This window comes from Dipodomys spectabilis, unplaced genomic scaffold (genome assembly GCF_019054845.1).
Source record: "Dipodomys spectabilis isolate Male_0828 unplaced genomic scaffold, ASM1905484v1 ptg000092l, whole genome shotgun sequence".
Lineage (NCBI taxonomy): Eukaryota > Metazoa > Chordata > Mammalia > Rodentia > Heteromyidae > Dipodomys > Dipodomys spectabilis.
Window position 1 is genome coordinate 14400535 of NW_024870769.1, and position 26350 is coordinate 14426884.

A 26350-nucleotide genomic window follows, 5' to 3' on the forward strand; every position below is an offset into this window, starting at 1 on the left:
TCCTGTTCAAGTCATTGATGTGTGTGTGTGTGTGTGTGTGTGTGTGTGTGTGTGTGTGTGTGTGTGTGGCAGACACTGAATCCTTTCTAGAACACAAATTAACCACGTGTGGGCTCTCAGGCACCTCTGCACTTTCATGGTGTCTGTGGAGACAGGTGACAGGTGGCTACCATCCTGCTTTCTTAAGAGTTTTATTTGTTTTCAGCTTTGACCTGAAGTCTGCTTCAGCTGGCATGTGGAAGGAGGTGTGGGGTCAGCCTAGACACCTGACTAGGTATTTGTTTCTGTGCTGGTCCTGGGGCTTGAACTCAGGCCCTGAATGTTGTCCTTGACCTTTTGTGTCTCAAGTCTACTGCTCTACCACAGCTCCATTTCTGTCTTTTTGGCGGTTAATTGGAGAGGAGAGTCTCACAGACTTTCCTGCCCAGGCTGGTTTTGGAGCACAGGCCTCAGATCTCAGCCAACTGCGTAGCTTGGATTGCAGTAGTGAGACACTGAGACCTGGCTAAGAGAAATATTTGTAAGGGACATGAGTCCTGTCCTGTCCTGAGGCTGACACAGCCTCTCATATGTGCAGCTGTACCCAGTACTGCTAATTGGCTTATGTAACCCATTTTTGTCATGATAGGAAAAGTCCTGCAGGAAGAACACAGAGAACTCTTGATGGAGGAATTTGCATTCCTGAAAAAAGAAGTCATGGGGAAAGAACAGCTCAAGGGGTCCCTTGTCTTCACAGGTCAGTTTTAGTCTGCTGTTCCTTTCCTTGTCCCTGGAAGTTACAGGAACATTGGCTGGGTGCACAGTATTTCATGTATTGTACATTGGATCATTTATTGTTTGGTAATCATTCTTTGAGCATGAACACTAGAAAAGCATGCTGTTAGAGATTCCTGCTCTTGTGTTTGGATGGATGTTCTTGTGGTTATCAGGACCACCTGAGTGTCTTTTATTAGAGAAAGAAGATCTTTAGGACCCTCAACCTCAATGAGTGATAAGATGCTTTATCTCCTCATGAGTTTCAAAACAATGGAACCTCATTATCCTGATGCTTGAAAATGATGTAGGAGACTTATGACAAGAAGGATAACAATTGAATTGTCAGAATTTTTTGTGTGTTTACTTAGAATTTTTCTGTGTATCTAGGCTGGGGCTTGAACTCAGGGTCTGTGTGTTCTCTCTTAGCTTTTTCTCTCAGGGCTAGCACTCCAACATATACCACAGTTCCACTTCTGGCTTTATGGTGGTTTCTGAAGATAAGAGTGTCACAGACTTTCCTGACCCAAAGACTTCACACTGTGGTTCTCAGATCTCAGTCTCCCAAGTAACTAAGATTCTAGACATGAGCTACCAGCACTCAGCTACTTCTTTTTGTATTTTTCAAGAACATGCTCATTGATTTAAGTGTTAATGTCAGAATTATGAGACATCATTGACAAATTTAATGCACCATATATGAAGTCTTAAGGAAACACTTAGCACTCCATCAACTTGATGCTCTTGAACTAGCTGAAAGGTGTTGCTGTTTTCTCTATTTCCATTTTCATGAAGTGCGCCATTTCACATGGAGTTGATAAGAATCTGGGTTTCAGGAGCTTAGCAGACCATGGTTGTTCTCCTCTTGCAGAAGACTTTAACATTTTTGGTGGTAGTGGCAAATAACTCAGGAATTTCTACCTGCTATACATGAGCTATGCCTCAGCACCTTTTGCTTTAATTTGTTTTTCCAAGGGTCCTGATCATTTACCTGGTGCCAGATTCAGTCAGTGACCTTCCTACTCCTGATTGCAAGTATTGGGACAACAGGTCCTTATTTTTTGATATAGACCCCCACTGACTTTTTCCCAGACTGCTGGGCTTGAAGCACACTCCTCCAGTCTCCATGTCCCAAGTAGCTTGTATTACGGGTTTGCTCCACTGTGCCTGGCTGCTGGGTGATTTTCATTTATTGAAGAGGTGTATGTGTGTGGGGGGGCGTGCATGTGTGCATATGTATGTGTGTGTCTACCTATGTACATGTAAACTAACTATATTTAAGGCCTAGAAAATTTTCATCATTCTGTTTAGCTGAATTGTGTGCTATTGCCAGTAGCATGTCTCATTTTACTAGCAAAATTGAAGTTTAAACCTAAAAGGGCTTGCTTTTGTGAGGCTACATTTAACCCCTTGGTAAGGCAAGGTCTCCGTGTCCATGCGCTCTCCCATGTGTCTGGATCCTGCCCTTTGTTAGGCATTCTCTTCTTCCTAGTCCTCACAGCATTTGTGATTGCCCACAGCTGGCCCACTGGAAGAAGAGCAGTTTGGTTTCCCAGCTTTGGTGGCATCTCTCGCCTGACCTGGCTGGTATCCTTGTTGGATGAGCTTTCTCTGGTGTCTGCCACTTTGAGAAAGCAAGAAGAGGAGCAGTATATGCAAATGACTGTGCATCTGCAGACCAAGGACACATGGTAAGTGGTGAGAAACCTGCACAGAGGGAGACTTTGGGCTTTGTCCATTGTTCACAAGGGTGACAACAGAGAAAACCCAAGGGACACGGCCAGTTGTCCCACTGCAGCAAAGCTGTCACCCTCCAAAGACTAAAAATTAGTCCCGATTGTGTTGCCTCCATGATCCAGTAAGTGAATTGTTGCTTACAGAATTGAAGCATGTTTCCCAAGTGAACTACTAGAATCTATACTTTGTATTTTATTTATTTGTGTATTCATTTTAGAGATGGGCTTCTCACTGCTTTTCCCAGGAGGATCATGATCTATTTGGCTTAAGTGATCCTCATGCCTCAGCCTCCCCAGTAGCTCGGACTCTAGGCCTGCACCCCTGCGCCCAGCTCCCTTCATGTAGCTTTACTGATGAGGAAATGGAGGTGTGAGAAACATCTTGCCATTCTTCACTGCCTCATATCTGAAGACATGATAAACATTCTGAGATAGACCAGACTGTTTTTATTACCTAAAGTTTATTTATATCCAATGTCTTTTAGCTGTCATAGCCTATGACTACACTCCTGGCTTCTGATGGTGCCTTGGAGGAATGCTTTCACATGTTTCCAGTTATTTTCTCTCTCCCTCCAGCTTATCCCATTCTGCTAGAATGAGACACCTCAGGTCAAACATGACATATACCTGGAGCTTATCATCACACATTAAGAGCTACTGATAACGGTTGTCTTAGGACAAAATTCCTTAGCTTACCTTTGGACAGTATAGTTGAGTGAATGAGGACACAGGGTGATTATGAATGTTGCCCATTAAAAAAAAAAGCTGGGCATCGGTGGCTCACGCCTGTAATCCTAGCTACCCAGGAGGCTGAGATCTGAGGATTGCGGTTCAAAGCCAACCCCGGGCAGGACCCTCTGTGAGACTCAGAAAAACTGAAGTGGCGTGTGACTCAAGTGGTAGAGTGCTCACCTTGAGCTGAATTGCTAAGGGATAGTGCGCACTCTGAGTTCAAGCCCCATAACTCCCCCCCCCACACACACACAATACAAATTGCTAAAAAAGAAGAGTTTATCCCTCCAATCCCTGCTGTACAAATGCAGTAGGAGCAATGTCTTGTGAGTAGCATGGCCGGGCCTTTTCCAATTTTTTTCAATTTTATTTTATTGTAAAGCTGCTGTACAGAGGGCTTACAGTTACATGAGTAAGGAATGAGTACATTTCTTGTCAAGCATTGTTACCTGCTCCCTTGTTCTCCCACTGTCCCTTCCCTCCCACACTTCCCTCACTCCTCTCCCGCAGCACAGTTGTAAAGTTCATTTCCAATACACTGTCTTTTGGGTATCATTGTTGCAATGGGTCATCCTGTGTCCTTGGTTCAGAGTTTTGTTATTCCCCTTTCCCTCCCCAAATTAGACAAATGTATATACAAGATGCAGGGAATCAAACTCAAGTATAGTGAAACAGGGTTTATACCATAGAGGGAAGAACATACAAAGGAAGCCAAAAAATCACATAGTACATTAAAACTACAACAAAGAAAGACCTCTTGGGTCCATATCTTGGGGTTCATTTCACCTAGCATCATCTTCTATGGTCATATTTATAGAGCTGTTGAACTACTCATCTGACAAAATTATCCTAGATGTGTAATAATTATTGCAAATGAGGGATACCATGGGAGCTGTATTTCTTTTGGTCTGGCTTCCTTCAGTTAATATAAGTTTTCTAAGTCTTGCCATTTCCTAACTAATGGGGCAGTGTCATTCTTTCTGATGGAAGTATAGAATTCCATTTTATATATGAGTGTGTGTATATATATATATATACATGTGTGTGTGTGTGTGTGTGTATATATATATATATATATATATATATATATATCACATTTTCTTGATCAATTCATCTACTGAGGGACATCTGGGTTGGTTCCATATCTCAGCTATGGTGAATAATGCTGCGATAAACATATTTGTGCTGGTAGCCTTAGTATGGTTTTGTTTGTGATCATTTGGGTAAATGCTCAGAAGTGGAATCCTTATATATTACCCTGCTCCGGAACGGTCTGGCCTTTTACAAGTGTTTTCTGACTTAGTCTGTATACTGACTCCCTGAAGGGGCAACTGAGACACAGAAGTCAAGAAACTTCACAAGGATGTTGTTAGACTTTCCTTGTCTATACAAGTGACGGAGAGAAACTGTTTCAAGGAGGAAAGGAGTGTTTTGGCTTGCTTCCGGCCTCTTCAGTCCAGGCTTGGTTGTGAGAGGCTTGTGGTAAGTCAGACATCATCTCATCAGCAGTGAGCAATGGCAGAGGCTGCTTCTCTCATGCAGCCAAAGCAGGCTGCACAGTACAGGAAGGGGCAGGACAGACACTTAACCAGTGATCTATTGCACTAGGTCCCAACTGCTAAGTTCCCAGCACCTCCCCAGCTAAGTCCACAAGCAAAGGACCAAGGCAACATTTCCTATTCAACTAGTAACTGATACAGGGATCTTCAGTCCTCACTCCAGTTGCCTTTCTGCGGTCCTCACACTGTGTGCATTCTCCCCAGCCATGCGGGAAGCACACAGAAACAAGTATAGACCACACATGGTACTGTCTGCATCTTCCCACAGCCCTCACATACCACAGTCCCTACTAATTTATTGGCTGTGTTTAAATTTTGTAACAGTATGCATTCAGTTTGTTCAAGACAAACTCATGCAGATATCCAGTTTAGAAGTCTTGACAAAACACCTGTATCCAGGTCCTCCGGATGTTGTGGATGGAGGATCGCAGGCCTGTGCCCTGCCTGGTTCTTCAGGACTTGCTCGAAAATCACCTCTCAGCTATGCCTACAGACAGGTGCTGACAGGCTGACACAGATGTGGCTATGGTTAGACAGCTTCCTACAAAGAGAAGAACGAATTGTCAGTGCCCTGGTCGGTGAGTACTTGCATTTGTAAATATTCATGAATGATGTCAAAGATGAACCCCCTCGGTGAGCCCAGGCCTGGCTCTGGTGGACTGGGTGGCTTCAGTTGCCATACAAGCAGGTCTTTGTCTGTCCCATGAAAGATGGACCCCATCCGAGGAAAGGTAAGTGAGGCTGCTCGCCTGTTCCCCAGCCTCCCTTAGATCCTGGGAGACAATCAGACGCAGTAGGGAGTCAAGTCAAGCAGGAACTTGTTTATTAACACAGAGCAAGCAGTTTTTATAGCAAAAAGGAGCGGGTGCATGGGAGGGGAGGAAAAGTAACCAATCACTGTAAAGGTCACACCCTATCATGCACCTAAGCTTCTAGGGGCTGTTTATGCACTGAACCACTGAACATAAAGCAAATCGGGCTCTGCTCACTCAACTCCCTCTCAGCACCATCTTTGCTGCCCATGTGCCTTACAGCAAATCAGGCTCTGTCCACTCGACTCCCTCTCTGCGCCATCTTTGCTGCCCATGTGCTCCACAGATTCCCCCTTTTTTGTTTTAATGGCAGACCCACCTCCCAGTTAGTTATCCTTTTTCCTCCATTATAAAGGTCATTTTAACAGGATTACATTGGTAAGAATAGCATTGGCCACGCAAGGGGTTCGAGCCAAGTCTGGGGGGAGAGATTCACCAGACAAGGATAGGGAGGGCCCTTGTGCATGATCCAAGAGCCCGTCCCAGTTACCTCACATCCCCACCTAGCACAGTAATAAACATCAGCCCCGCTACGGTTAGAAATGTCTGAAGCAGTTCGATTAATTCCTGGGCATATATAAAAGTCAGTATGTTGTAAGGTCGTAGTTGTCTTCAGAACATGGGAGCAGCCTGGGCGTTGGGAGTTCCACACATGCGACATGGCATGGTGCATCCTCGTGGGCCTCCACACTCAGGCCATTCTACCATAGTCCAGAAAAACAAGGAAAATTTAAAACAAACTGCAGACATAGCAAAGCAATCCTGGGCAGTAAGCCAGTTCCTTGTACGTGCCTTTAATGGAGCACAGGGTCAAGATGACCTTTGAACTTTACTGTCAGCTCCCAACATCTCTGCCTTCTTGTTTAAAGAAGCAAACCCACTTGTCTTAGGTTGGGTGGATCACCTTGTCTGCCTCACCCATCACTGGGGACTTCTTCATAGCGAAGCTGAAGGCCCTGTCTTAGGTTGGTCAGACTGACACCCCCCTCTTACCCATCTCTGGCTGTGATTCCTCTCAGGGGAAATTCATTCACTTGGAGCTGGATCTTATGTAACTGGCTCGCTAAGCTCCTAAGAGTTTTGCAGTGCATGTATAATGCAAGGAAGGCATAGAAAAACCATCAGCAAAAGCATTAGCAGGCCAACCAATGTCATTAGCAGTCCTTTAACATTAGTCAGGGATGGGATAGCAGTCTTTGCCACTTCAGAGTCCAGAGGTGGGGCTTGTTCTAATCTGGCTATTTGCCTGTGGGGTTGAAAAGGATCTAAAGACAAGTTATTTGATGATTTCTGCACGGCCAGTGCTGATCACTGCCCAGGTGACCCGTTGAGGTTGGTGCAGATTCTGTAGGGCCATTGCCAGGACTGGGAGGGTCAGGACATCTGCACATGTTAGAGAACACAAGACCTTCTCAAGGTCTGGTTGCCCTTGGGGATGGTTAGTAATTATCTTTCTGGCTTTTCCTCTTTTAAACACAAGCCTCGGCCACCATAGCCTTTTTTCTTTCCTTGTTGGTTAGTTTATCCTTGGGCATCCTCCTGTATAGAGGAGATGGGTAAAAACTTAAGGTTCCAGGCAGGGATCCAAATGGGGGCTGTCTCCCCTATGCACCCAAATCCCCTGCCCAGGGTAACTAGGGGGTCAGGTCCTCTCCATTGTTGTGTCAGGGGGTCCTTCCACCTGACTTTCACTTGGGGCTTAGTTGTCCCCAGTGCTTCTGAAATCTGGATTCAGTTGCCCCTTTTGAAAAATTTAAAATGTTAATGGTAAACAAAGCTATCTGTAACTGTATATGGGGGCAAACTCCCCTTTTTGTTTTAATAATTGCTCCTTAAGACACTGGTGATTTCTTTCTATAATTGCTTGGCCTTGGGGATTATAGGGAATTCCTGTAGTATGATTAGTATGCCATTTGTCAAAAAACTCTGACATTGTTTTACTAACAAAACAGCATCCATTATCGGTTTTAACTTGTGCTGGTAGACCCAAGGTGGCAAAGCGTTGAAGAACATGTGCTTGTGAATGTTTAGTTCTTTCTCCTGTATGTGCTGTGGCCCAGCATGCTCCAGAGTAGGTATCTATAGAGACAAAGATATATTTAAACTTACCAAAGGCTAGGAAAGGAATAACATCCGTTTGCCAGAGGACGTTAGGTTTAAGGCCTCTGGGATTTACCCCTTGTTAGTTTTTAAAAAGAGGTAGCCGAGTAAGAACAGCACCATGCAGGTAGTATTCAGGTAAGGGGTAGGTTTATTCAGTAGACTTGCCAGGCCAGGTTGGCACTCCATGTGACTTGGAAAGGCCTGGGAAAGACCTGAGAAAGAGAGAGCTGGAGCTGGGAAACAGGTGGGAAAGAGAGAGAGCTGGGAAAGAGCAGGGAAAGAGAGAGAGCTGGGAAAAAGAGCTAAGAGAGCTGGGAATGAGCTGAGAAGGAATGAGCTAGAAAAGAGCGTCTGGGCCTGGGTACGCCTTATCTAGGGTGTGGGTGGAGAAGGGTGTGGCCACATCAAATTCAGATGTGACCTCAGGGAACGCAGATGTGACCTCTTCCAGGTGTGCCAGTTGCCTAGGTAACACAGGTACTGGGTGGAGACTTTGCTGCGAGGAGGGTGGAGTCTTCTCGCCATCCAGGAGTGGACCTTACACCCCTGGTGGTTGTAATGGTGTACTTTTAAGAAGGGCTGGCATGTTTTACAGGTATGTACTATCCTTTTGAGGTCCTTTACAGGAATCTGAGGAAATCTATGCTGAAGACCTCTCCAATTAATGTGGGTTAAATCATGCAAACAGGTAGCCTCTTGTAACTTTAATGCTTGTGGGCCAGTAGCTAACTGGTCAGCCTAATTATTGCCTAGGGATAAAAACCCAGGAAGTTTTGAATACCTTCTCAAATATTGAATATGAATAGGGGCTCCCCTCTCTTCTAATAGGCCCTTAAGGGTAACCATAAGAGGGGAAATAGGGTTTTCATCCAGTTTAATATGTGCCTGGGGAATATGAGGGAGCAAGTTAATCATATATAGGCTATCAGAATACAAAGTAAAGGGTTTTTGAATGTACTGAAGGGCCATAATTACAGCCAGCATTTCTTTATATTGTGCTGACCCTTGACAAGGTTGAAATCTTTGTTGGCTCGGGGTCTTTTGTTGCTCCTCAAAGGCTGCATAAGCCGAGCCTGCCTTACCTCCATCAGTAAAAACATGGAGGGTGCCAGGAATAGGCATAGGAGAAAATAGAGAAGGCATTTGGAGGGGAAGTCGCCATAACATGACAGTCCATTTGGATGGCCCATAATGGCAGTCAATTTGGCCTAGAAACCCCTCCAAGGAGAGAGCAAGATGAGCATTGGCTCAAGTTAGCCACTTAACGTCTGCCATTCGAAAAGGAAAAACAAATGGAGTGAGGGTTGAGCCCATAATGCCTTTGAGCTTGGGTCCTTCCCTTGACAATAGCATTGAAAGACCCCAGACTCCTGGGATACTTTCGTCAACGGGAGGGCGCCCCAGAAACCCAGACTCCAAACCAGTAGATGCAACAAGCAAGAGGAGTTTATTTGGCGTTTGCGCAAACGGACTCTCTGCCTCGGGAAAGGAGAGAGCCCGGAGCAGCAGTTACAGGCATTTTTAAAGGCAAAACCCACAAGATTAGCATACGACACCAGGTGTCCCGGGATTGGCTCATTTAAAAGTCACTGTGTCCTCCAGCAATCATTTTGCTACGCGGGAAACTTTGTAACACTCTTCGTAAAATGATTGGCGCGGGCGAGTCTAGGGGGGTGGTCACCCTGGATGGCAAGGGTTAGGGGAGTTCACATAGTTTCAGGCTTGTGATTGGTTGACATTTGGCCTAGTTTGCTGGACTCGCCAGATGGGTCCCATTTGGGGAATTTTCACACAGGAACTTAGAAGAACATACTCGTTTGTTCTTTATCTATGACTACAGACCTTGTCCCGGGCCGGCATCTGGACTCTGAAACTTTTTACTCAATTTCTTATTTCCGGGGGTGGGGGAGGGGGGGAGTTGGTGCTAGTGCAAGCAAGTTTACAGAAGCAAAATCAGCAGTTAGCAATTGTAAAATGTAACTCTAATTTTTTTATCTTTCAGCATCTACAAGTTGGTCACCTGAGAGACACCTGAGGTGTGCCCCCCAGGGGAGTGTGAACCCACTCAAATGGCTCCCCCTTTAACTGCAGAAATTGAGAGAGTAAGAGAGCAAAAATAATTCTAGCAAAAACAACTCCATTTTACTCAGGCGACACAGAGGCGACATTTCATGAGTAACTTTTTGCCTTTGTTCTAAGCCCTGCTGGCCAAGATGTTTCTGAGAAGTGCCATTGTATTGAGAGGTATTATGTTGAAATTGACCAGAACCTGAACAAATTAGGGAAAGAGGTTGTTTATACTGAAACCATCAGACCCTAACTACCCCGCCCCCACCACACACACAAATGACCCATCTGGTTCTATAATCCCCTGCTGATGCTAACCACCCTGGAATGTTACCCCTAGCCCTGAGCCAATCAGATTTGTATTCACATGTAATTCGGTTTGAACACCTGGATAATGTATCTTTTTGTCACTTTGTGGGTTTTGCTAATGTATCCTTTTGTCACTTTGTAGTTTTTGCCTTTATAAACCTTGCTGGTCTCCTCCCTCCCTCTGCTTGTCAGAATGTATGGGATGAGGCCCAGCCTTGGCTTATTCTGAATAAACCTTGTGTTTTGCAGTTCAAGTGTCTGAGTCTCCGGTGGTCTCCAGTGTTCTTGGAGGAATGGACATTTCAAAATCAATGTGACACCTGCAAACAACCAAAGGGAAATGGGCTCAAAAATAGAATACCTCTTCAGGGAAACTTCATCTAGGGCTTTGTGAACTGCAAAAATATTGCCAGATGGCTGTCTGTAATTGTAATAACTTCTTGGGGCATCCTGTCTTTTAGTAGGGCAAATAAGTGCACAAGACTATCTTTAGGGATGGGAACCCATGGCAAGAGCCAACTGATTTCCCCTAAAAGACTCTGAAGTTGGGTTAAGGTTAGAGAGGCTGGAATATCCAGCAAAGGCTTCAGGGGGCTGGCCTGAGTCAAGGTAAGGTGGGTTCTGAGCACCTTAAAAGGAGGTACCTTTTGAATTTTATTGAGGGCTATGGTAACCCCCCCCCTTTTTAATATGGCGAGAACCTGAGCCAGAAGGCCCTCCAGGTAGCCTGGGTCTTGGTGCCTCAGAATTATGTCATTCATGTAGGCATAGGCAAGGGAGGTATCTGAACCCAGCACAGTCCCTAAAAGTGTGGTCAAGTATTGTTGGCAAAAGGCTGGGCTATTGGCCATTCCCTGTGGCAGCACCATCCATTCAAACCTCCGTTCAGGCTGAGAAAAATTAAGAGAAGGGATGGAGAAAGCAAACTTCTGGCAGTCATCTGAATGCAGGGGGACAGAAAAAAAAATCTTTAATATCAATCACAACCAAAGTATATTCTGACGGTATAGCAGGAGTCCAGAGCATGCCTCTTAGGGGCGTTCCTACTAGCTTCATCCTTTCATTTCCCTTATATAGATCTTGGAGCATAGGGCAAGCCCTGGAGGATTTCTGAATAACAAATACAGGTGTGTTCCAAGGACTCATAGAAGGGCCTATGTGCCCAAGGTTTATTTGTTCCTCCACCAGAAGGTGGAGGGCTACAAGTTTAGGTTTGGTCATGGCCACTGCTCCACCCAAATAGGGCTTCCCGGTTTCCACCTAATAGGAGGTACTCGGGGGGCAGTGGCCTTTAGGATTTGGGGTGCACCCGAGCAGGTCCCCAATGTTCTTCTCTGTAATTATGAAAGTTAAAAAATAATCCTTTTCCTTAACTCCCTCTAGATCCTGTTTAAGCCTTTGTGCTTCTTCCCCATCCAGGATATCATCATAGGATGCTTGATGGTCTGTAGTGACTATGGCATCCATTTGTTTTAGCATGTCTTGCCCTAGTAAATTGGCAGTGAGGTTTTTTTGCCACTAAAGGGCATATCTTTCCCTGTTCTCCATCTGGGCTAGTCCATGTCATAAAGGCAACCATCTCTTTAGACTGGGAGTTGCCCCCTATCCCCAATATCGGGGGCCTGGGTGCAAGCTTCCAGTCCAAGGGCACTTCCTCCTCCCTGAGTATGGTTCGAATGCCCCCCCCCATGTCAATTAAGCAGTGAAACCTCTTTCCGCCTATGAGAATACTCATTTTAGGGCGGAGTCCTTCGACCAGGGAGATGGTCCAATGGGCCTGGGTCGTCCTGCCACGAGGCTGCCTGGGCCTTACAGCAGAGGGGGTTCCTCCTGAGTTAACAGGGCTGGAGGATGCCCTTCCCATAGTTTAAAGGCTTCCCATCTAAATCAAACTTGGATCAGCAATCCTTTTTCCAATGGTATCCCTTCCTGCCCCTGAGGAAGGGTGTAGGGGGAGGGTTACCCCCCCCATTGGCAGTGCCCCTCTTGCCCGCATTTAAAGCAAGTCCCTCTCCCTGATGTTCTTGGGGTTCCTTGGCCCTGGGTTGCCAGCGCCTGGGTAATGGCCTCAGTCATTGCAGATGTCTGAGCCTGTAAAGCTAAAGCTAGTGATTGGGACTGGTGCTGTTGCATTCCCACATCCTGCGAGGCCACCACCCATCTGCCCAGGGAACTCTCTCTCAATCCCATGCAGGCCATGCGGTGGTCTGCATTCATCCCTTCCCAGACCAGCAGCTTTACAAACTGATCTCGGAGGTTCCCTACCGGCAGCTTGTGGTGAACGCTCTGTTGGACTTGGTCTACAAACTCAGGTAGAGGCTCACCAGGTTTTTGTCTCACACCTGCTATGGGGGACTCAGAAGGCCCATCATCCAGTTTGTACCACGTGGCAAGTCCTGCCTGCCTCACCTGGTCACAGTACAGGCCAGGTATTGCGGCCTGTTGGACGCCAGTGGAGTACCCTTCCCCTGTCCCTGTTAACATGGCATAAGTAATAGGTATCGTAGGTTGAGACTGTCGGTTATTCCCTGCCTGCACTCTGCATTCCTCCTTAAAGCACACCATTTAATAAACAGAACTGGTGAGGACAGCTTTGGCCACATCCAGCCAGTCCTTAGGGACACACAGGTGATAAGCAATGTCCTGTAATAGGGTCTGGGCCCAAGGAGAATTTGGGCTATCCTCCACCCCAGCCTTGTGGAACTCTTTAAGATCCTTAGCTTCCCATGGATACCATTCCAAGGGCCTGTTAGCCCCTGGTGCCAGATTGACTGGATACACATGAGAAAGCCAATCCTGTGACCTAGGACCTCGGATCCTGGGTGGCACTTCCCTTAAAGAGCAGGCCTCCGAGTAGGTTACTTCCCCAGCCCTCCGCCCCTCCATGGAAGGTTGGTAGGGATCCGGGTCTTGCAGGTCCCTCTCGCAGGTCGTGTAAGGCGCCGTACCTCCCCGCAACAGGGGTAATAGGGAGGGGGCCTATGACCGTCAGGGGCACCTGAGTCAGAGGGGTAACCTTCACCCTCATTTTGACTTCCACTGTGCATGTTTCAGTGCGTTCTCAAATTTGACCCATTCCTTTTCCTTCTCACTTCCCAAGTCCTCCTTTACTCCCTCTAGGCCTAATGTTGCCTCTTCCTCCTCCTTCTGTGAGATAGCATTATCCATACTAAGGGTTTCACTTACCCTGAGAGACCGCTTAACCTCAGCCAGTATCTTTTCCTTTCATGCCCCACGTTGGGAGCCACATGTTGGGTCTTCGTCCGTCCCACGAAAGATGGCTGGGATGGTAGGAAAGGTAAGTGCACCACTCTCCCGCCCGTTCCCCAGCCTCCCTCAGCCCAGGAGACAATCAGACGCAGCAGGGAGTCAAGCAGGAACTCAAACTTGATTAACACACACCAAGCACTTTTAAAAGCAAAATAGAGCGGGTGACATAGGAGAGGATGAAAAGGACCAATCACTGTAAAGGTCACACCCTATCATGCACCTAAGCTTCCACGGGTTAGTTACACACTGAACACCCATCAGGTTCTGCCCACTGAACTCCCTCTCAGCGCCATCTTTGCTGTCCATGTGCCCCAAACCAGACCCTTTCTATAGGACAGAATTTACCCAGGCAAATGTTCTATTCCATAGGCAAACACCAGAGCTCTTCCCTGCTATCTGGAGAGAAACAACCCAGAGAAAGGGGTCACCACTTGGAGAAGTGATATTTTTCCTAGTTTGTAGGTTCTCAGGAGAATGTGATGAGAAGAGCACTAAGAATTCTGATGGCCTGTGGTGTGATGGACATCTGGCTGTCACTGAGCCGCCACATTGATCCACAGCTGCAAGGAGGCTGAGTGCACAGTGAGGCCATGTCTGAAGAAGGTGGGCAAGCCTCCCCACCTGCTCCCCACCATGCGCTGTCTAAAGTGAGGCTTCTCCTGTCTTTTTACAATCTGCTAACCTGGCTAGAGGAGAAAGGGCCTGTCTTCAAAGAAACAGATGAAGGTTCCATTTCAAATCTGGATCCCTGGAGAATGTACCAAATAGAGGTGTCAGCAAGAACAGGTTCCAGAAAGAGTCAAATCTGTTTGTGCAGAAGCTCTGGGGCCAGGTCTTTAGAAGGAACTGGCTGCAGAAAGGAAGCTCATCCTGCACTGCCTGGTGCTGGCAGAGGTGGTGCAGAGGTGCTGCTGCTTGGAGAAGTAGGAGAAGAAGCAGTGGGTACCACCAGCACCACATCACAGTTGGATGTTCTTGGCTGTTTGCTTCCATTCTTACCATTAAACATGTTGGAGAAAGAGGATGAGTATGCTACCAACCATGGGAGTGAGATTTGGGAATGGGGCCCTGGAAGTGGGTACAAAGAAGTACCATGGTGGAGCTGACTTGATTGTCCCATACTTCTGGTTCCATTAGTTCTTCCCCACCGTCCTGGGAGGTGGACAGTTGCCATTGGTATATTAGCTTTTGGAAATTAAAAAGATAAAGTCTATAATGATATAAAATAATGAGAACAGGTGCATCAAATCATATGTCATAGGCCTGAATTCTGCCTGCAGCCCTCTCTCAGTGGTAACTTCCTCAGAGCAGGCAGGCAGGAGTCAGGCACTGTGCCATCCGTATAGATGGCAGGATTAGCACAGAAAACTCCACAGAGAGAGTTTGATATAGTTCAAAGTCACTAGGTCATCCCTTGTCCCTTTTGGCAGAGCAGAACTCCAACATGCATCCCACAGGTAAATCAAGAAAGAGAAAGGGTGTGGAGGGAGGGAGAGTCCCCTCACCTACTACCTTCTGGCAGGCTCAGACTCCATGTGTGTTGACATTGAGTGGGGTGTAAATATATGAATGTTTGTGTGTGTGTGTGTGTCCCCAGGTTATTTTCATTGTATAGCCCTGAGCCTTTTCCCAATGTGCTGCTCTTTCATGTTTGTGTCTCATTTCACCCAGTTTGGGTGGGTTTTAGCCCCAACCCTTCCTGATCCCTGCAAGGCAGGATACCTGCAGGGAGGCAAAGTGGAGAAGCTAGTAGACCACTTAGTGCCTGCCCTGCTCTTTGGAGATTCTTGTTTATTCCAGTATTTCTGGGGACACACCGCACTTTCATGACCGCCCATCACGTATTGAACCTGCTCTTCAATAGGTAAGTGACACCTCTGATCCTAGGGATGGGCCCATTGGCTAGGCCTTGGCATGTGCTGCACCAGTGAGGATCTGCTTGGATCCTGACTGCTGGCATGCTAGGAGCAACATCCTCACTGCCTGAGGCTGGAGCGGTGGGATGGGCCCTGAACAGGCCTGGCCACATCATGACCTTACACACTAGGGAGCGCAGGGATGTGGGCGGAGCTGGGAGAAGCCTCCTCTAACATGAAGACCCAATTCTCTACTTTGAGGCCTCACACGACTAAGACCTCAAGCAAAGCATTTTCCAAATTCAAAATGGTGGTTATGTTCCATCTGTGCATCTTGAGCTACCTGAACCTCACTAGGAAGCCCAAGGGAAACACTGAGAGATCCCATGCCCATTGAGGTGTGTGTGTGGGAGGAAGCTAGTGGGCTCTTCATCTTGTGGGGGGATGCATTTCCAGACACTTGGTACCACTCAGTGAAAGAACAGGGAAATCCTTGTCATCCTGAGCTCCATTCTCTGCTCAGAGACCATTGGGACTGTAGATGTCACATGCAGACAGTGTGTGTGTGACATTCTCATGGTGTCCCCTAGATACAGTCATTTCAATGATTATGAGGAGGAGAAGGCAGGTGCGCAGGAGCACCGGCAGCAGTGAGTGTGCCTGGGGGAGGAAGGAGGACATGTGTTGAAGGTGGGTGCATTGGAGGGCTGCCTTTGGGGAGGCCTGGACCAAGGGAAATGGCAGTCACTTGGCTTGAGATTCCTGAGGGAGGGCTTGAGTCCAGGTAGAAATGTGTGCATGCAGGGAGCCAGTTTGGCTTGTTCTGTGCCTGAGCAGGGTGGGAGAAGCTTCTGTCACCATGAACACCCAGTCCCATATGCCTGCCCTGGGAAACCTCAGGGCTACACAGAACAGGGAGGCCCACTCTTCTCCATCATGGACAATCCCCTGAGATTCCAGGGGCCTCAGTGAGTGCTCAAGGGCCAGGATATGCTGTTTGGGTTGAGTCAGGACAAGATCACTCACACCTGGCTCAAGACATAGAGGCCACTAGAGGCTGCCCAAGTGAGGAGATTCTGGGTTCTGGAGATAACAAGCAACAGGACAAAGCACTCCAAAGATGACTCGGGAGCATGCCCAGGGACACCAGGCGGTGGGTGTGGGTGGGGTGGTTTCATCTGTGATGTAGGTCTAGTCACATCGCTCGTGTAGACAATGTGTGTAGTGCAGCCAGGTGACCAGGCCCGTTATAGACTATGGGCATGAGCAGGCCCAGGAGCCCAATTCATACACCTGTGTTTGAGGGGGTCTGAAAGGAGGGTAGGCCCAGCCTCTGACTCTGCTGCTTCTCCCTCTGCACCTAGAGCCTTCTCCTTCATACTGGGCTCCTGGATGAGGGAGTACCCTTAAGACTTTACTGGAGCACCGGACACGTCCTGCCTGCAACACCTGGTAACATATCTACACCTCAATATGCCTGGCTCTGTGGAGGAGCAGCAGGCCCAACAGCTGGAGCACATGCATCCCAAGCATCCAGAGCTGGAGGGTGAGTAGCATGGGCTGGCAAAGGAGAGAACAGGTCGGGGATTCTGAGCTTTCTCCACCTGAAGGAAGCTCCAAGCCTACCATGGGGCCATCAGCAGGACAGCCAGGGAACCTTGATGCCTTGGCATGAAGCCTCTCCTGGCAGGGCTTCCTGGGGTGGAGTCCAGGGACTAGGGCTTCTCAGCAGGCAGGGGTGTCATGGCCTTAGGAATGACTGAGAGGAGGGCAGTGCTGTAGGGGATCTTTTCTTGCAGCTGTTCCATCAGCTCTAATGCTTGATGAGAAAATTAGTGCACAAAAAGTCACCTAAGGCTGGGAAGGTGGCTCAGTGGTAGAGCGCTTGCCTTGCATGCCTGAGGCCCTGGGTTTGATTCCTCAGCACCACATAAGCAAAAAGAAAAAAGCCGGAAGTGGCGCTATGGCTCAAGTGGTAGAGCGCTAGCCTTGAGCTGAAGAGCTGAGGGGAAGCGCCCAGGCCCAGAGTTCAGGCCCCATGACCACACCCAAAAAAAAAAAAAAGTCACCTGAACCATTGGATCTAACACCCCGTGTAGAAGCAGTACTACCATGTCAGTCAGAGCTGGAACTAGCTGCAGCCTCAGAGGCCCCCTCAGCTCCAGGAGCAGCAGCTGAGCGCCAGCGAGAACACCATGCAGACAGATGTTCTGACTCACCTGCACCATTTTTGACCAAAGAGATCAAGCAACCTGCAGGTCAGCAAATGGCCCACAGCCTTCCACTGTCACCAGCACCAAGTCTGGATCTTGACCTGCAATACGCAAGTCCTCTAGCAGGTGAAGAAACAGTGGCTAATCCCTCAGTGCCAGGGGCACTTGGCCCAGTGGTACTAATGGCATTAGAGCCAGAAATCGATGCACCAGTCTATGCAAGAGAAGAGGGTATGCTACTGCCCACTCCAGAAGCCCAGCTGCCTGAAGGCCAGGGTGACCCAATTCTGCAACCCGCCCAAGAAGGAGAAGCATCTGCAGTTCAACCAGAGGCCCCGAAACCCACTGTAGTGAGCAGCTCAGGGCCAGAGCTAGAGGCTGCAGGAGATGAAAGCCTGGAGTCTGCTCTTGGTCCATCTGGGGAGCAAGTGGAGTCTCTGGGTCCCTCTGGGGAGCAAGTGGAGTCTCTCCGTCCATCTGAAGAGCACATGGAGCATCTCGGTACATCTGTGGAGCAAGTGGAGTCTCTCAGTCCCTCTGGGGAGCAAGTGGAGGCTCTCGGTCCCTCTGGGGAGCAAGTGGAGGCTCTCGGTCCATCTGAAGAGCAAGTAGAGTCTCTGGGTCCATCTGGGGAGCAAGTGGAGTCTCTCAGTCCCTCTGGGGAGCCAGTGGAGTCTCTGCGTCCATCTGAGGAGCACAAGGAGCCTCTCGGTACATCTGCGGAGCAAGTGGAGTCTTGCCCGCTTGCTGGAGAGGCTGACTGCCTTGAAGTACCTGCCGGGGAGGCAGAGCAGCCTGCACAGGAGCCTCTGCCGCCCAACCGTGATGTAGCACCCATCCCATCTCCGAAGCTGGATGCTGACACAGGCTTATTTATGTGATCCAATTAATGACTTTAACAAACACCATAAGCTGCCTGTGGCTGAAGACACCAATGGTGCTCTGCCTTGTGATGTCGAGCCAGAGTCTGCTTGCACACCATATAGCAAGGCAGACAGGCCTGCAGAAATAGACTCAGCTCCCTGGGAGTGTGTGGAGATGGAGGATGTGCAGATTTCCTCCAGGGAGCCATCCTGGATTTCCCTGATGGAGTTAGACCATGATGTGGAGACAGACCGTGATATGGTTGCCGGAAGCGAAGGCGGAGCTGTTCTCCCTCATGGCTGTTGTGAGTAGCTTGCAGGGCAGGGCATGCCGGCTTTCCATTGCACCTCTATTGCCAAAGCTGACTCAGGACAGTCACGCTGACCATTTATTTCTTCTCTTCAGAAACTGTTCAAAGACCTAGTCCCTTATCACTGTTTGCATTATGTATATGTCAAACCTGACCAGAAGGAGTGTCTGGAGCACCTGGCACCCACTCTGCTTCCCATACTGGAGCACTGTGAGCAGGTCTCCAGTTGTGTGATCACCACGTGCCTCGGGGACCACAGCATGGAGGCAGCAGAGAGAGCCCAAGTGGTGCAGCACTGGATAGAGGTGGCTCTGGTATGAGCAGGAGGGGCCCAGGGACCCTTCTTCCCTTTCCCACTCCTACCAGGTGGCTGCCTGCTCACTCACACCCACTGCCTAGCCCAACAGGCCCCCTCATACTCTGCCCTCACTTGGGCTGTGTGCATTCCTGCCCTGCTTCCACTGCCATTCCACTCCCCCAAGCTGTCCCAGTTCAGCCCAGTAAGAAAGGCTCAGCCCAAGGGCCAAAGCAGGACCCCAGGAGCTCCCTCCACAGCTCACCTCACCCATTCTTCAGCCCTAGAAGTCCCACCTTGGTAAGAATATCTGCACTGTTTTTGCTATTGTGTGTGCTCTGCAGAGCAGCCAGCTCCAAGGCCTGAAGAAGACGTGGAGATTGGTTTGCAGGTGGGTGCACCTTTCTCCTGGGCAACCCTTGCTTCCTCAGCTTAGCGTCCATCTTCTGGGAGCCCAATGGCAGTGCCCCATGGCAGATACCACAGCTCTATGGCCTTGCCTGGGATTTGCCTGCTAGGTTGGGATTCCTTTTCTGCCACACATTGCACAAGGCCCTTGGAGACTTTTTCCTTCAGAGACATCACAGCCACACCAGACTGTACAGTGCTCTTCCAAGCAAAACCACTCTGGAAATTGGGTGGAGCTGGAGGTTTCCCCTCAAGACTTTGTTCCTAACCATGTGACCTAAGGGTCACAGTGGCTCTCCTTGCACCCCTCTGTTCCCATTAGGATGAAGTCCGGCCTCAAAATGGGAAATCCATTCACACTCCTCCTCTCCCTCCCTCTTCCATCTGTCGCTTTGTCACCTGTTCCACAAGCCTTGAAATCTGAGTGTTGAAAAGTCTCCTTTGTAACAGCCATCATCTGTGTGGGAAGCTGCTGGCTTACTTCCATGCAGGTAGGGAAGCCTCCCTCAACCTGCTGGGAGGGACTGGAGTCGCCATGCACAACTGCAGGACCCTGGGGGAAAAACAACCTGATGCCACACCAGACCCAGGGCAGTGCTCCAGGGAGGGAGACACTGCTGAACTGCCAGAAGTGCTAAACTCAGTCAAACCAAAATCACCATTCTTCCAACCCAAGTACATTCCTAAATCCATAAGCACACAGATGAAGCAAAACACAGGGAAACATGCAAAGGAGCAGGCATAGATCACAGAAAGCACATCAGTCAAATGCCAGAGCCACTCACAGATTCCTAAGGGAATATAAACCCTCTTCCCTCATCATTTCATTGTTCAAATAATTCTTAAATAGTTGCCCTCCTGGGCTTTTATGCCTGTTGTAGGAAGATATATTATCTTTTCTCCATTACACAGTTGAAGAAAGCCATGGCAAGAGCACTTCCCCTTTGTGTTTACTTCACAATACCAGAGTTGCAGTGGACAAAATGTCCATCCGGCCAAGCAGACACACATGACCAGGAAGGAAAGTGGGGACTATGCTCCTAGAATCCTCCACAGAGCAGTAGCAAAGGAGCCCAGCAAGAGAGCAATAGAGGATAATGCACACTCATCATCTGGGAAGGGAATGTTGCTTCAATCCGCAACTGTAAATTACCTGCCAGATGCTTGTGACTCATCTGCAATTTCAGTGTCTCAACAACCTAAGATCTTCAACCTCACACAACTGAGGTACACGCTGCCATTCCAGATATCCTTGCAGACTGTTGAAACCAAACACAGAACTTAAGATGGTCAAAACTTAAAGCTTCATATCCATGGCCATACAGTGACAGATTACATGGTTAGAAATCATGTGGAGTTCAGCTTTTGCAGGAACGTAACATTTCACAAAATGGTAAATTCTATCAGATGCAAGAATAGAATAGTCAACCCAACTTCCTAATGGAATCACTGCCCAAATGAATGACCTAACAGCATCAGTGGTGGATGTGATGAGAGGGGAAACACCTGAAGATACAATGTTTACTTGAAAAGAGAAATGTTTCCTTTCTCCTGTGAGGAGATTTCAGATAGCTTTCCTCTCCTTTCTAATTTTGTCTTCAAAGATCATTTAAAAAGAGTGTCCTCTTTTCAAGTGGATATTTTCGTTCAGCTACTTATCGTGAATTTCCAGTTTTATTGGATGATAAGCAGAAAATCTTCTGGTAGAGATTTCTTTATAAACAGAAAATGTATTTGAGATGAATGAAGTTGTGTATTGCTATTGCATCTACTAAAGATGACCTGTGATCCACTGCCTATAGTAGATGAATTTTCTGTTCTTATTTTAACGTAAAGTATTTTTCCTAATAATTCTTACATACTTTTAAATGAGGTTAGTTTTGTGTGTGTGTGTGTGTGTGTGTGTGTGTGTGTGTGTGTGTGTGTGTGTGTATGTGTGTGTGTGTGTGTGTGTGTTTTGATCTTGGGACTTGAACCTAGGGCAAAGGTACTGCCCCTAAATTTTATGCTCAAGGCTACCACTTCTGGCTTTTTGGTGGTTCATTTTAGATAAGAGTCTCTTAGACTTTCCTCCCTCTATCACCTTTGAACTGCGCTCCTCAGATCTCAGCCTCCTGAGGAGCTAGGATTATAGGCATGAACCACCAGTGCCCTGCATGATGTCAGTTTTTATCATTGTTGGTGACACAACACACCAGTAATTTACTCCCTACTCTTCTCTCAGGCAAATCTGTCATAGCACCTCCTGGTTTGTCCTAGTTCAGGTTAGACCAGGATCCTTTGAATCTGCAGTCAACCACAGAGATAAACTCACAGGTGCATGTCACCACACCTAGCTCACTGTTTGAGATGGGGTCATGCTAACAGTTTTATTCAGCCTGGCCCTGAACTGTGATCCTCCCAATGGCTGCCTCCACACTAGCTGGGACTACATGCATGAGTCATGTTTCCAACCTCATGTGATGTTTTTCGGGCACAGGGTAGGTGGAAGGAGGATGTGAGGAGATGGATAAGAGATTGGTTAGGGATGGATAATGCATAGCTCCAATCCATGCCTTAGGACCAAGGCCATGAGACTGAAGGGCTGGGTCTCATGTTCACAATGAGAAGCAGAAAAAGCTCTTCCCTTTCAAATGGCCTTGGGGCAACCCTAGCTTTTCTGAAGACACAGCTTCAGATGGACTGGAAGAAATACTGGGGTTTCAACACAGAAACCTTTGTGCTTCAGTTGTGAGATGTGTGGGCCACACACTTCATTAACTCCTTCCTCGTTGTACACAATACAGGAATTCCTGCTTGGAGCTACCTGTCCCATTTCTTCTTTATCATTCTAGGTAAGGGCTGAGCTTCACACTCATTCTGAGATCAAGATGATTCTTTTGATTGTAAAGGTGAAATACAGAGGGATTACAGTTAGGCCCTGAGTCCGTTTCTTTTCAAAAGTGTCACCCCTTCCCTCCGGTTCTCCCAGTGTTTGTCCTCATGACTCCCCTTACCCCCCAAGTGATAGAGTTCATTTCCTTACTTTAGCTTGCATCACTGAGAAGTAATCTCCAAGGAATTTTCACTTTCTGTTCCCATTGAAATCACTGAAATATAGTGGACAGAGGTCATCAGGGACAGAGACTTCAAAGTCAGGCTGCAAAATGAAAGGACAAATTGCTCAGTTCAGACTCCTAATTTTAGTAGACTACAATGGCAGCTACAGTGAAAGGCCTGTGAGATCTCTGCCTCACCATCATGGGCAAGAGGATGTTATCCTTAAACTGTGTCCTGCTTTCCAAAGACCTTGAGAGATCCAGTCTCACAGTTTACAGGCACTGGGACTCCAGGCATTCTGTCAATCACTTTTCTATCATTGGGAGGTTTACATCTGCAGGGAATGTTAGCATACAATTTTCTGAGCTCCATCCAATATCTATGAATACCTGCAACTGAAATTGCTTCAGAGCCCATGTGCTCAAGGCTGGCCACTAGCCTCTGGTGTTACTTAAGAAGCAGAAGGAAGTGAAGTCATGGGATCCCCATGAGAAGGGTTGTTGGGACCTTGGCTTTGCCATTATGTCGTTTCTGCTTCTTGACCATCACCAGCTCAACAGCTTTGTCATGATTTCTGCCTCCACACAGGCTCAAAGAAAGGTGGCCAAGTGACCATGGATGGAAATCCATAAAGCCTTGGACCAAAAGGATCCTTTTGTCCTTTTACAGGCTTTGGTCAGGTGTTTGGTCACAGCCACCGAAGATGCCAAAAGTGGTGGTTTTGGCCTGAGTCTGTGAGCTGCTTTTGTGTGCTACATGTGGAAACAGGAGGTAGAAACAATAGGTTGAGGAGGCTAGCCAGCTCTATCTGCACACTGCTGTGCAGTAGGACTTTCTGTTGTGACTAACATCCCCGGAATGCTCTGCAACCCCATAGTCACAGGTGGCTACTGGACACTTGGAATGGGACTTGAGCAATTGAGAGAATATTCAGCATTATTGGACTTGAGTAAATATAGTGTTCATAACCCTACCTGAGAGTAAGGACTTGGATAAAGAATGGGTGGAAGCATTCCTGGGACCATGACCAGAGAGCTTTTAGTCACAAAATTACAGGAAATGACTGACTCCTCACTTGCAGAAGACAAGAATTCTGCCACAAACACAGAGCCACAAATTCCGATTTGTCAGGGTGTCCTTACTTCTAACGGAGATCTCTCCAGACCTGCCATCTGCTCAACACCAGAACATGGATAGGTTCAGAAAAACCTGAGGCTCATTTCTTTGGCCATACTGCTTTGCTTTTCTGTCTTAAAGATGGAAGGCTCCTAAGAATCCCTGGCTATTTCTGAATACACAATAGCTCATTTCATAGCCTCTAACCTCCTCTGCCGTTTGACTGAAGAAATCTGTCTTCCTCTTCCATGAGCATCTTTTTCTTCTCTGCTTCTATGACAAATCTTGCATTGGGCTGTCTTGCAAAGGGCTATCTATAGATGTGATGTGAGATCACATGGAACACAAGTAAAAGCTAATTATGCACAGGCATGTCTAAGTCACTCAGGTTTACATGCACATCATGGAAGGACCCCATCAATTCCATGGGGAAACTAAGCATATGGGATACACCTATAATCCAGGCTGTATGGAAGGCAGAGGTAGGTGCATTGTATTTGTATATGTTCCTCATTCTTGGAATCATTCTTTGGAATGGAATTTCTCCAATTGGACTTGATGAAATCTGTGTGTGTGTGTGAGAAATGAACATTTCAAGGGTTATGTCGTCTAGTGTTTTCTTAGTGGGTGATGAACCGGCTTCATTCCATAGCTGACAGACAAAGCAGCCATGGAAATAAAAAGAGCAGCCCCCAGACAAAAGTAATTATTCCCCAATTCCAAAAAGAGTAGATGAAAACAGGACGTAAGGTAATATTCCATGAAATAAGATAATAGTTATGAAGAATGGGAATTAAATTCGTTGGAAAAAATACTACTTGAGAACAAAACTAGGCAAAGGAGAAAAACAGGAGGATGTACAGGAATAAAGCTGATAGAAAGCAGGGTGAGAAGAAGAGAATAGAGAAGATCCAGATAATGTGAAATAACAGAGAAAATAATATAACATACAGCATAACAAAATCAAGTTAAAGAATTTTAGGTTGAAAGATGATGAAGCAGCAATATAGGCACAAGGCTCCTCAGTTCAAATTCCAGTTCAGACAGATAGAAAGATGAAGCAAGGAAGGAAGGAAGGAAGGAAGGAACGAAAGAAGGAACGAAGGAAGGGAGGGAAGGGAAAGGAAAAAGAAAGCAAGATAGAAAAAGGGAGGGAGGAGGGAGGGAAGGGAGGAAAGAACAAACGAACGAACGAACGAAGGAATGAAGGAACGAAGGAAGGAAGGAACGAAGGAAGGAAGATAGGAAGCGAGGAGGGAAAGAAAAAGAAACAGGAACAAAGCAAAGAAGGAAGGAGGAAAGAAGAAGAGGAAGGAAGTAAAGTCAGAGGAAAGGAATGATGGAACAAAGGAGGAAGGAAAGATGAAGAGGGGCTGGAAATAAAGAATGAAAGACACCAAAATCATCTTTTGTAGTCACAGACCTAAGGCACAAAGAATCAAGCAAGTTGATGTGAGCTGACAATTAGATCCAATTTCTAATTATTAAACAGAAAATAGTATTTGTTACAATCCACTGTATGGTATATAGTTTTTATAAGTGAAATAGGTTGGTGCTTCAAGCAATGTTATTTAGTAAGACTGGCTAGAGTGGTCAGTCAGTTGTGGTTTTGTAAAGACAGAATGTTCAAAGCATTTAGAGGTACCCTATACATCACTGCATTTGTTTTATTTTGTTACAAACAATAAGCTTGTCTCCCAATTATCCATACACTTATTGTAACTTCTCAAATAAATGAAACTATCGTGAGCAAATGTGACTTCCTTTTTTGATTTTGTTTTGTTTGTTTTTAAGTTGCAGAGCTTTTCTACTATTCACATCATCAGGTTTGATCACAGTAACATTGTACTTTTCTCCCCCCTGGGGAGGGGGGGCGTAAGGGGGGGAAATAATAGTATGTCACAGTCTTGGCTCAAAATCATGATAATGAGAGGTGTGGTGTTTAGAAATGCCTATTTTCTAAAGTGTGGTGAAATTTGATCACTGATAACTTTGTGTGTTCTGCGGTATTTCCATTCCCCAAACTTCCACTTAGAAACAAAGCATGCTTCTTATATGTACCCACAGGGGAAGCATCACCAAGTTTTTAGGAAGGGAGCAAAAAAATAGTGCATAGTTCAGCATAGGTGATCCTGACAGAATTCACATGGACATTCATGGCTCATGTAGATCAGAATGATCAAGGAGAGAAACTTCAACCACATCCTCTACAAGACTCAAACGACAAAGTTACCATCTGTGACTTCTTCTCTATCCATATTTTTCATGGCAAGTAGCTGGCTGAGGGTGGCTATTTGTCTCAGATGTCTTTCTGAATGAACACACATCCACAGACACACAAACAGAAACCCAGACAGGCAAACAGGCACAGGGAATCCAGTCAGGGCATGAAATTGTTCACTGTCATCAGAGAGGAAATGATTTTCCTATGGCTTTGGAAATGGATGATGGATGAACTGGAAGTCTACTGTTCCGGTTAGTTGTAAGAGTCATTAGTTCACGGTTTGGGATAACCTTTGAAAACTCCAGACCCAGAGACCAAAGCTACAAGATGGAGGAACAGAAAACAGTGACTTTCAGGGCTGAGACATGCAAAGAACGAAACATAATCTGAAGTCTTTCATTGTCTAAAATAAGGGGTAACCAGTTGTTTGTAGCTACAAGTCATGCAGTAATGAACACCACTGTACAGGAAACTTAGCCAATACTATAAAGATACTTACCAACACATTCCTAATTTCATCCCCCATCATCCTCTCCTAATGTGTAGCAGGATACAATTTTTTTATACTGTGAAAGAGAAATACAAATAAAGTATAAATGCACGTGAATATAATGATGAAAGTATACTTAGAAATTTTGTTTCTAGTAAATACTCATGCCTCAAAAAACCATACAAGGTAAAGGA

At 46.8% G+C, this 26350-nt stretch overlaps 1 long non-coding RNA gene and 1 pseudogene across 1 annotated transcript; one reads left to right on the forward strand and one right to left on the reverse strand.

Moving 5' to 3' along the window:
* The first annotated feature begins 621 nt into the window (after positions 1-621).
* Positions 622-17073, forward strand: LOC122112118 (annotated as a pseudogene).
* Positions 17074-18724: 1651 nt separating this feature from the next.
* On the reverse strand, positions 18725-22404 carry LOC122112216. The gene is made up of 3 exons (XR_006148122.1): positions 22313-22404; positions 20441-20546; positions 18725-19840 (listed from the first exon to the last, which is right to left on the reverse strand). It is a non-coding gene; the product is annotated as an uncharacterized LOC122112216 (long non-coding RNA).
* Positions 22405-26350: the final 3946 nt, after the last annotated feature.